Here is a 12308-nt window from a genome sequence, read left to right on the forward strand (position 1 = left end):
TTATGTATAGTACTTAGCCCCTGGAGTACTTTTATCGATAAACTAAATGACCAATCATGGAGATAGCCTCATGAGGTCCAATATATTAAGGAGCTATTTTCGGTTTTGCCAAACCTCATATCACCTCTCTAAGGTGATGCCTTAAAAATACCTTGTCACCTCTTTCCAGCTACAATGGTTTCCTTTGAATGTTGGCATAAATCCTTTGCCAATCACGCGCTGCTTTCAACTCATCTTAAATATTATAAATCCGATTGGTTGTTTCTCGAATCAATTCAAATCTTATGGCTTGAGTGACGCCCAATTTCAATTTAACAAATTGGTGATAATTACTTCACCCATAGAAAGCTTCAAGCTCTCGATGCTTTCTTCCCCGCCTTCCAATAATGGAAGTAGGATGACTATTTCGATCTGAGATCATTGAAAATGGTACTCCACGACGAGATACCATTCCACCATCAGGGATTTGGGCGAGAATTCATTGTGGTAATCATCATGGATTGGGATGAAATGCAAGGATTGGTTAATCGATCCGCGATTACCCAATTTACATCATGCCTTTGATATATCTTGGGAATTTGCGCCCGAAATCCATTGTGATTTATTCCCACTATCATTGGCGAATTTTCTGTCGTTGTGACGTTCCCTAGGGTTTTCGGTGTGCAGCCTTATCTCTTGCCTAATTTAGGTATTCACCAACATACGTAACCATATCTTTCTCCAAACTCGGCCATTAATAAAATCCTTTCAGATATTCGTATCATCAATAGTCTAATCCGATCCCCGATGTATGGAATATTTCGATCTATGCGCTTCTTCCATGATTAATTCACGAAGGTCATAGAGGTTCGGGATCCAAACCCGATTTTTGAAGTAGAGAATTTCGCCCACGCGCTGTTCGAAATTCTTCTCATTGCCGTAAAGTCCCTCCTTTTCCAATTATTTCTCTTTCAACGCCTCACGTTGAGCGACTCGAATCAGGTCCGAAAGGTTCGACTGGACTATCATCCCCAGTGCTCGCACTCGCAATGGCTTAACCCGATCTTTCCTACTCAAGGCATCGGCTACGACGTTAGCCTTGCCGGGGTGATAACGGATGTCACAGTCATAATCGCTTAACAACTCGACCCATCTTCGTTGCCTCATATTCAGTTCCTTCTAATCAAACATGTGCTGCAACTTTTATGATCGGTGAAGATGGTGCACTTCGTGCCGTAGAGATAAAGTCTTCAGATTTTAAGTGCGAAGATAATCGCTCCCAGTTCTAAGTCGTGAGTAGTGTAATTTCTCTCGGGTACTTTTAACTGTCGGGAAGCATAGGCTATAACCTTATTATTCTGCATCAACACGCATCCTAACCCGCTTCGCGATGCGTCACAATACGCGACAAAACCATCGTCTCCATCGGGGAGACTTAAAATCGGCGCTTGGCACAATTTTAATGGTTTCTATCTTATTTGGATCTATGTGAAATCCTTGTTGCTTTACCACATGACCAAGGGATTATGCTTTCTGTATTCAAAGTCACATTTCGAAAACTTCGCGTATAACTCCTCTTGCTTTAACACTTCCACCATTTTCCTTAAATGTCGTTCGTGCTCTTCCTTACGTTGCAAATATATCAAAATATTATCAATGAATGCTATGACAAATTTGTCAAAATAAAGTTTTCAGACTCGGTTCATGAGTTCCATGAACACTGCCGGCGCATTTGCTAGCCTGAACGGCATAAATAAGAATTCATAATGGCCGTAACGAGTCCGAAACGCTGTTGTTGCAACGTCCTCCTCTTGGACTTTTCATTTGGTGATAACTATATCTAAGACCAATTTTCTGAAAATAAATCGCCCCTTGCAGTTGGTTAAATAGATCATTTACTTCGAAGAAGTGAATACCTATTCTTGATCGTCATTTTATTCAATTCTCCCTAATCAATACATATCCTAACACTTCCGTCCTTCATTTCCCAATTAAAACTGGTGCACCCCATGGTGACTAACTAGGTCGTATAAAACCTTATCCAACAATTCTTGTAACTGATTGGATAATTCTTGCATCTCGGACGGTGCAAGTCGGTAAGATGCTTTAGCACAGGGCCAGCTTGAGGTATTAAATCGATTCTGAATTCGACCTGTCGGGTTGGCGGTAATCCAGGAAGTTCTTCTGGGAAAACTTTCGGATATTTACATAACACCGGAATATCTTCTATATGTTTTCTTTTAAATCTGTGGCAATCACGTTTGTTAAATGCACCACGTCTCCTTGACGTAAATATTATGCCATCTCAAGATGAGATTAGAGTGGTAACATAATACCGTACACTTTTCTCTGTATCTAATCGCTTCATCGTCCGAAAGAGAGCTTCTAATCATCTTCTTTTCATATTTGATTTCAGCTACATGTTGAGTTAGCCAATCCATGTTAACTATTACGTCAAAACTTCTTACTTTACTGGTCGTAGATCAATAAGGAAAGGTTAATCGTTCAGAATAATAGGACAATTCCGAACAATTTAGTTAACCATTAGGGATTTACCGTTAGCGATTCTACAGTATAGGGTTCTATTGTTTCACCAATCGGTATCTTTCCAAATGATAGGAGGTCAGCAGGAACTAACTTCTATCGACGACCGCAAAAATATCACTGAAGCCTATTGATTTAAAGCTACAACATACTTAATACCACCTTTGGATCATGACGTGCTTTATTCGGATTACTCACAAAAGCACGGCTCCTCGCTTGATCAGAGGTTGATGCTTGTCATGAGGTTCATCTTCCAACGACACCTTGGTTCAACTTTGGGCAGTTTCTCTTGAAACGTTCTGTACTGCCACATTCATAGCAAGTACAACTGTTTGGCATAATTTGATTTCCTTGGATGGATTGTTATTGAAGTTGTTGGGTTCGGAGTGGTTGTACACGAATGGGTTGGGGTTGCCGGTTCACATAGCTTCAATTGGTTCTACAATTGGGGCATTACTTCCATCTTTACCACACCTATGGCCTACTATCACTCGACATTCTTCTTCCTGCCGATCACCATATTTTTCACATTTAGGGAAGGACCCTTCATGCGGTTCATGTTTTCACACCAGAACTAGTCTTGGTATAATTCTGGATTGTAGGGCATACCTACTTATTCACAAGTCTATTTTGCACTATACCTTTATCATTTCTCTTCTTTAGCACTCGACGTCTCACCTAACGTCCTTCCATTCCGCTTCCCATAAAGTCGAATATATCAATGCTGGCTTGTGACACAACCCTTCCAAATGTTGTATATTTTACAGGGTTGACTATACTCCTTATCGATGGAGTTAGTCCTAATATAGCGCTCACTTCGCTTAGTTTCAGGAGTAATTAGCCATGTTACCAGACATGACAATTCCTTCAAACGATTAGCGTGTTCTATGTGATCAGCACACAACATTTCTATCTTCCATAACTCAGTTTCCAATCTCTGAACTTAATTATTCGAATAAAAGTGCTCTAGCACAAGAATTTTAAATTCCGACCATATCATCTGAGTAATAATTTTCTAACTGTAATTTTGTACCATCGTGTTCCATCACGATACAACATAATCTACCAACATATCTGTAGCATATTTCACTACACAATGTTCTAGACTCTTACCAATATCCTTAACCATTTCGATCTTTTCTATCCACTCGCTAATCCATTCCTCCCTTTACCATTAGTAAACTATTAATAATTTCCTTACCACAAACAACAAACATATCCTTCATACAGGATCTAATTCATTACGACTACTATTCATGTTTATTTTATAACTAATACTTGTAGTCACAATAGTATTCGGTGGTACAATATCACTCTTAGTAATAACACTAAGAATTGAAATATTCATAATCATGTGATTGCTCGATCTATAATTCTGTGATCACATTTGCATCAACACTAGCAGTGATCTGTGATACGACACTCGGTATCATCATCTGCTATCTTTGAGCAATCAACTGAATCATATCAATCTCCATCGTTGGAGTTATTCTTTTTATGTCATTCTGCCGTACTCATCCCGTACGCAGTAATCAATACTAATCTCACCGTATAACTCGTTACCAGCTCAATCATAACAGCAGGTACACATACACACCAAATATTATCATACAAGTTACACATACCAGTATCTAGTATATACGTCCCACAAATATAATAACATATGGACTTATCCTGACGTCGGTTAACGTCTAAATATGTTTCATAACCATTGTCACCAACTGACATATTGATCTTTCTCAACAAAGATTAATGTTTAATATACTTGATTTCAATATCCTTCTGCATGTCAGCATAACCGATACATGCTCACCGTGAGCACCAAACGATTACGTACCACGGAGTTATAATATCCGTGTCCATTCGTACATTCGGCATACACGGTATACCACCTACGAACGAATAACCAACTATGCTCTAATGATTCCAACACTTCTTTGTGTATGGTTAATCATTCTATTCGAGTATACATGGGTATAGGCATCTAACGGATGTAAGGTTAACATAGGGAGTTGCAAGGTTCAAGGTAATCGCGCAACATGGGTTGCCTTCAAATATTATCAATTATTATGATGGGAAACTCTATCGCTTGCTCAGCTAATGTCCTCCGGCTTTCTAGGTTCGCTAAAATCGGTAATTCTCGACCTGGAGGTGGTATGACTCATATGTTCGAGAGTGAGAAATACATATATATATTTCTATATATTATTTTTATCTGCTCATTTATTATCAAATTTATTATTATTTATTTATTTATTTATTTATTTATTTTCCTTAATGGAATAAGAATAGGTTCAAGTACAGGTCCATCCGAACGTGAGGGTCGTCGGTTCGGGTGACATAGGGGGTTATTAAGATATATGGTACCGGTGTTGGTAGGGTAAGGGATTTATCAATTTCGGTTGGGAGTGACGGTTACTAGATATTTCTGGTTAATGTCAAACAGGAGATCTAACTTGGTACTATCATAACTATAGCCCGATAAGTCAGACTTATCATCAACCGATGCTCTAGAAATTTCAGCATCCTCGGTACTTTTATTATTTCATCCCCCGGTTCCTTATCCGGGTCCCATTTCTCAATACATGTACCCACAAGATATGCACGTATATATATATACATTAGCACACATAAATAATATTATATACTTTACACATATGTTGCCATTTTTACCTATTAATGTACCCCGTGACTTCCCCTGAATTCCCTCGTGCGGACAAGTCTGTTATTATGTTCCGGACCATAACAACTCATTTGTCCATCCAAGTTCATCCAGACCTCGTCACTATAACTTATTAGTTGATATTCAGATCCTATAATACTTGAGCTACTGGTTATATTTTAGGTATCTTTTAAAGACATCCTAATTCTTTTATAACCAATGGCTCTGATACCAAGTTCTGTAACACCCCGCAACCGCAGCGGAAACGTAAACGGGATGCAACAGACACCTCTGATATCAACCACATTGTTTATAAAGAAAACTGAATACATTAATATACTTCAAATTACATTATCTTGTATTTCATTACCGTCTAGGTGATACACACATCATACAATACGATACACAATTCTATTTGTTATAATGTATCCTAATATCCTGCACGCAAATCTTACACACATCAAGCACTTAGCACGTAAGCAATCACTTCATCTTAATTGTACCTGAAAAGCATGTGAGAAAACGGGTCAACTACGAATAGTTGGTGAGTTTAACAATTTGAGTAAACCATGATAAATCCATATCAAAATATAATATTATCTGGGGACACTGTTAACCCAGTACTGTACTCATTCCGGGGGCAATGTTAACCCAGAATTACAATGTAATTATGCTGAGCCCACAAGTGAAACCTCTGACTATCACACACAACCCCCGTGGCATATCCCCCGCCCACGGACCCGTGGCATATCCCCCGCCCACGGAACTGCCCCAAACCGCTATGTCTAACATTACATAGCAAAATATATATCAACAACAAAATAGACATATGCAACTGGCTGGGAAACATCAGCAAGTCCATGCCGGACCAGTTGGGTTTGTCAGACCAATAGTACTATCCACACTCTACCGGCTTTCAGTTAATCACTCGTGTTCCGGGGCCTTAGAATGTTAGCAACTCAGACAATTACCATCTTAGTACATTTCCGTACGATTCCCGTACAATAAAATATATATAAATCCACGCAAATCCATGCGTTCAGTATGTATTTAAACATTTCAGTAGTAACATGCTTCCGCCCCGAGAAAATATGTAAAAACAGTTCAGAAAAAGGGGCTCGTGAAACTCGCCTTAGCACATGCAAGCAGGTAACAACAATCATTATCAGTTAATACGTCCAATCTGTAATATGATCCCTACGATCGTTACTATACACTCATTATTAATATAACTTTAACCGAGTTAACCGGTACATCTGGGGGCACTGTTAACCCAGCACTGTACCCGTTCTGGGGGCAATGTTAACCTAGATACACTTCTCCGGACTCAGATTGTGATCGTTTAGAGTTCCATGGTCACAACTACTATTACTCGTTTTTCTCGTTTTGCGTGCTTAGCACGGTTATCCGTTTTTACGTTTCAAAAATGAGTTTGGTCACACACGACCCGAAAATAATTGTTGACTGATAATTTAGTTAAATACGTGAACTTAGAGCTCGGTTTAGACGTCCCGATTGGCCGTGGGACCCGTTTCCGTCTTTGGCGTACCGGAAACTGTTAAAATAGGTTAAAATTACTCAAATCATCCGAATTATTTTCGGATGATTTAATTTTACTTGTTTGACTCAATTATATGAAAATAGTTCATTTTTAGGGTTTTTATACACCAGTCAGCTCGCTTAAGCGAACTTCACCGGTTTACGCGTTTTAACTTTAAAAGTTTGATAATTAGCACAAATAATTATCCGTTTAATCTCGGATCTTGCAATTTTGCACAAAAGACTTTTTGACAGTGGGGAATTTCATAAAAATATTTCCAGGATTAATTTTTATATTTAAAATTTATTTATCTATTTTTAAACACCATTTAAACACTAAATATGTCGTAAATACCAAACGACCTTAGAAAAATCCCAAATTTTTCCTGGATGTCCCCTGCCATCCACATAGTCCCCTGTAATTTTTCCAGAACCAAAATCTCTCTTTTCATGCCATTTTCACCAAAACCGAGCTAGAAAACCCTAGAACTCGTTTAACCGAAAAGCCTAATTAGACTTCTCCAACTGATCTCAAATTTTGTGTGTGACTTATACATTATATGAAAAGCTTATCTGCAATTTTCCAGAATTTTTCAAGATATTTAACTATTTTTCACCATTTCTGGCCAAAACCGAGCATTAAATTCACTAAATATTCATCCTTTGTCCAAAAATTACCAAAAATTCACAGAACTCTTATTTTCATGTGTAGAACATCCCTGTAAAATTTCATGACCTAACTCTAAACCATCAACAATCTGTCCCAAAACACATACACCGAACATAAACCGAATATACCTTTCGTTTTCCGCCACTAAAAGCTACAAACTCGTCTTTCCGCCTTATCAACCACTAAACACAGAGCCTACAAACAACATACCACAATACCAAGCAAGTCACACTCACGATCAAGCCATTTCTTTCATGGTTACGGTTATGATACAAAAACAAAGATTTAACCCGTAAAAATTCGTTTTTGATTCGTTTAACTCCTTTCTTGGACCAAGATCCCTTGTATAACCCGTATACATCACTTGATCACGCAAGAATCGGTTTTCATCTTAGAAACCTCATTTTCTTGCAAACAACTCAAGAAACGAAGATGAACACGTGATTAACTCGATTCTTTACTTTATTTTCTTGCTAAAAAGTCTCGGTTTTAGATCATGATCTTGAGAGGAGATGAAGAATGTTGGTTAGCTTGATGAAAAAAAGAAAATGAAATAATGGGGAAGACCCCTTGGGCCGATCGGACTATGTGGGGGGTGGGGTGGGACCCACCTCTCCATTCTAGGCCACACAATTGGATTCCCGTAATCCGGATAATGTTTTGGATAATCTGGTTCAGTTCGTTTTTCGGTTAAATGTTTAATTCGGCTTAAAACGGGGTTAAAACGGTCGTTTTTCGGCTTAAAAATGAAATTTATATAAAACCGATTTAAAAACTTTAAAAACTTAAATCATGACATTTATTAACTTAAAACGTCATATTACTAATTATTACGCATCTTTTTTTTTCGGCTTGATCGATCATCTCTTGCTCGGTTTGGTATTGAAAGTTTCGTTTAATGTACCGACGTACCATTAAATCGAAATTCTTTTTCTGTGCCGTACTTTACTTATCCCGAAGCATTAATGCTTCGTAAAATCACTAAATATTATAGATATCGTCTATAATTGAACCCTCGATTCGTTCGGGTTTCAATAACTATCGATCGATTGATCGCATATTCAATACGATGAATTATATATTCACGTACAATCAATACAGTGAACCATGTATTCTCGTATAATTACTAAGGTAATTCATGTACCCGACATTAAATATGACGTAACCATTGTCTACCGGTTAGGGTATACTGGGTTTCGTCGGAATCGTTACAATATGACTGTGGAATAACGTCGGGGTATCCATATTGTGGCGGTGGGTCACGGTAACCCAGCGTCACCATCTCGAAGTGGTTTCTTGGTTCAGGATACGGGACGTAAGTCTGATCAGATGCAAGGTAGAGGTATGTCTTGGCGGCCTGATTTTGCTCGCGAATCTCATCAGCTTGTTCTTGAATTGAAGGGCTCTTTCCTTGAAATGGCGGGAAGCTCGATGAAACTTGGTTCCTTAGCTGCTCAAGATACTGGACATACGGATCGACGGAATCGTAGCTTGGGTTGTTGGAAGTGAGCGATCCATCAATGGATGTTGATATCTCATTAGGGTTGTCGGGATGCTCTTCTTCCGGTTCGGTTTCTCCCATAGGATCCTCTTCTTCGAGATCCTCCTCTTCTTCCTCCATAGGCTCTTCCTCCTCTTCCATATACTGAGTGGCTTCGTAGATTATCGCGGGCATCTTGAAACTTTCGTAAGGCATCGTCACCCTCATTCTTGGTTTGCGGGATGATCCTTCGCCATTGTTGGGTTGTGAGTTGACTTCATGAGCAGTAGAGCTTCTAGTATGCCACCTTCGCTGGTCGGAGTGGCACTGCATCCAATCGGAGGATGGGGATTTTGGTTCTTCCTTTATGGGTCGGTTTGAAAGGAAGGTATAGGATGGGTGTGCATTTGGAAAATATCCGGTTGGGTAGTATTGTGGTACCTGTGGTGGTTGGTAGGTGGGAATTTCTGAGGGATGGTATGCTGGTATTTTCATGGGTTGATAAATAGGCATTGTCGGTGGATGAAAGCTCGAGTGTCTTGAGGGTTCGATTCTTTGTGGTGGTGGACTATCGGGTAGTTTAATTGGGCATTGCTCAGTCCCAGGGAAGTATATCGGTTTGGGTTGTTCAATGTATTGGTCGCGGCTAAAGAAGGCCTCAAAGTAATCTTCATCCATGATGTCTTTTGGGAACTTGTAGTATTTCCTTACTCTTCTTGCTTCATTATCATAATACTCCATTAATTTCTCATAAGACATCTTTGGTGGGTGGTTTAGAATGTAGAGAGGAAAGAAAGGGTTACCAGCCAATCTTATCCCTATTCAAATAAACAAGTAAAATATTTTCCTATGCTTGGATCGAAGCTTGGGTATTGTTTTATGATACCCAATTCGCTAAGATCGATGGCTCTGATACCAACCTGTCACACCCCCATCTTAGGCCTAGACGTGTGACTCGATAGTTGGTACCACATTTGTAAATAAATCAGAGTTACGATTTGTTAGCGGAAGACTTTATAAAATATAAGGATTAAAGTTGTAAAATATTTACATTTCAAAAGTCGAGACAAAAAGTCTCGATTGGGTTTACTTGTTTATATGTTTTTACAAAAGCATCATATTAAAGATTTAAACAAAATTTATCCGAGCCATCGGATTCTTGAGCCTTCGTCCTTTAGCTCTAATCTTGGTTACCTGCAAAATGTTATAAAAATACGTCAGCAACGAATGCTAGTGAATATGCTGACGCGAAAATATTTTCTTTTACTTTGTTACCCCTCGAGGGTTACGCGTGCCTCGGCCCATCTTGGCTTAGGAATAACAAAGTTAAAAAAATATCATTATAACTCGAGTCTCTACCTAGGTCACCCCAACAAGACACCGCAGCGTCCCGACGTACTTAGGTACCATAAATATACACAAGGTCATTCTCACTCGAACATACTTTGGTTCGGCCCATCGTGGCTGGAGGTCGTGACCAGGCGTGGTGCGATGTGCCCACCGCATTTTACCACATATGTAAGGATCCAGACAAACGTATACTACAGCCTGAGGGCTAGGCTTTTACTCTTATTCATAATGTTTTTAGAGACACTTAGTCTCATGTAAAGTTTTACACATAACATGTTTATTTATTTGAAAACAAGTTTGTAAAAGTGGGGCGTATTCACCTTTGATTGGGATCGGTTTCCAACACCGTCCTTGCGTAATCTTTCTTGCTATCTCGCACCTATAGTACGAGTAAAACTTTTATTAGTCGGATATACAATCCGGCTTAAGACCTTTAGTCTTATTACCTCGATGAACCTTTAGTTCATTTCTTTTACTTTAAAACCTTTAGTTTTAGAAGCAATATTTATAAACCTTTAGTTTATTATAAAAACCCGACGTTTCTTCTTTTCTAAGAAACGTATTCTTTTTCTTTTATTATTTAAGAATACCCTTATTACTTAAATAATATTCACAACAAAGAATTATATATATATATATATATATATATATATAATCACACACACATATATATACCTACACTTTTATATTTCCTTCTTTTCTTTTCTTTATTGTATAGTTTCTTTTCATAAACATCGAGTATAATTTCGACTTAGGGCATTAAGCCTTTATAATATTTTATTATTATTTTAGTCGAGTAGTAAGCCTTACCTTTCCTCGGCTTAATACTTCCTAGATACTCGAGCAGCACTTCTACGTCGCTTAGCCTTTTCAACACTCGTCTTGATCGCCACTTCCCTTTGGCACGCAAATCGAGACACCAAATCTTCTCGGCACGCACTTCGAGGTGATCGCCGAGTTGTAAAAACGTCACCACCTTCTTGCTCGGAATGTCGTCGGGGAGTGGTACGAATATCGAGGTATGGCACGTTTATCGAGGAATCGGGGCATGGTTTCGAGGTGGATCGTTGGCACGAATTTCGAGGTGTAGAGAGATGTTTAGAGAGAGGATTGGGAACTGATTTTGGTGTGGTTTATGAAGACCCCGGACCTGCTATTTATAGGCAAAATTTTGGATCCTATCACGATAGGCTCCTAGTCACCCATCGCGTAGCGCGATGTAGCTACGCACAGTCACAACGTAGGTCTGCCACGTGTTGCTACGTGGCAGACGGTGTGCCACGTGTTAACACGTGGCAGACGATGTGCCACGTGTTGCCACGTGTCGGGACACGTGGCGAGAGGTGTGCCACGTGTGGACGCGTGGCAGTCTTGTGCCAGAGGTGTCAGGACACGTCATCGCGATACGCGATGACGTAGGTTCAACCAGCGATCGCGTATCGGTGTTGACCCTTCCAGAAGGTTTGACCAAGTCCCTTCGCGATACGCGATGGCTTGTCCCTTGTCCCCATCGTGTAGCGCGATAGGACAAGAAAAATATATTTTTCATTTTTAACCTCGGAGTTTGGATTTGGCAGAATTAGTCCCTTAACTTTGGAAAGTTGACATTGTTGGCCCGAAATTTCCTTGATGTTACATTTACGTAGAATACCTTAATAACATATGAGAGTGAACCCATATATACTTTTTGAGTGAACCCATAAAAAAACTGAATCTGTAGTCCAATGGTAAGCATTCTGCATTCCAACTGGCAGGTCCAGTGTTCAAATCCCTCCGTAGGCGAGTATTTGTTTTGTTTTTTTTAAACTGGTTAAGTAATTAGGTTTTATACCCTCCTCTGTTTTGAAAATAATTTATTTAATTTTCAAACATGTTGTAATATGTTACTTGATTGTAAAAAAGTTTTACTCTAGTTCGTTGGTAGTGTGACTATCATGATGTTTGACTATTTGAGGATACATTAAGGTTTCTTTGAAGATAAAATAATTTGAGGTATGTTCGATCGATGGTTTATTTAGGGAGTTTTGCTTGAAACCTAAAACTACTTTTTTTTTCATAATGGGAGTTAATATTTCAAGCAAAAT

The sequence above is a fragment of the Bidens hawaiensis genome, unplaced genomic scaffold, assembly GCF_021521415.1.
Source record: "Bidens hawaiensis isolate Kalapana, Puna unplaced genomic scaffold, B.hawaiensis_p1.1 tig00021043_1, whole genome shotgun sequence".
NCBI lineage: Eukaryota > Viridiplantae > Streptophyta > Magnoliopsida > Asterales > Asteraceae > Bidens > Bidens hawaiensis.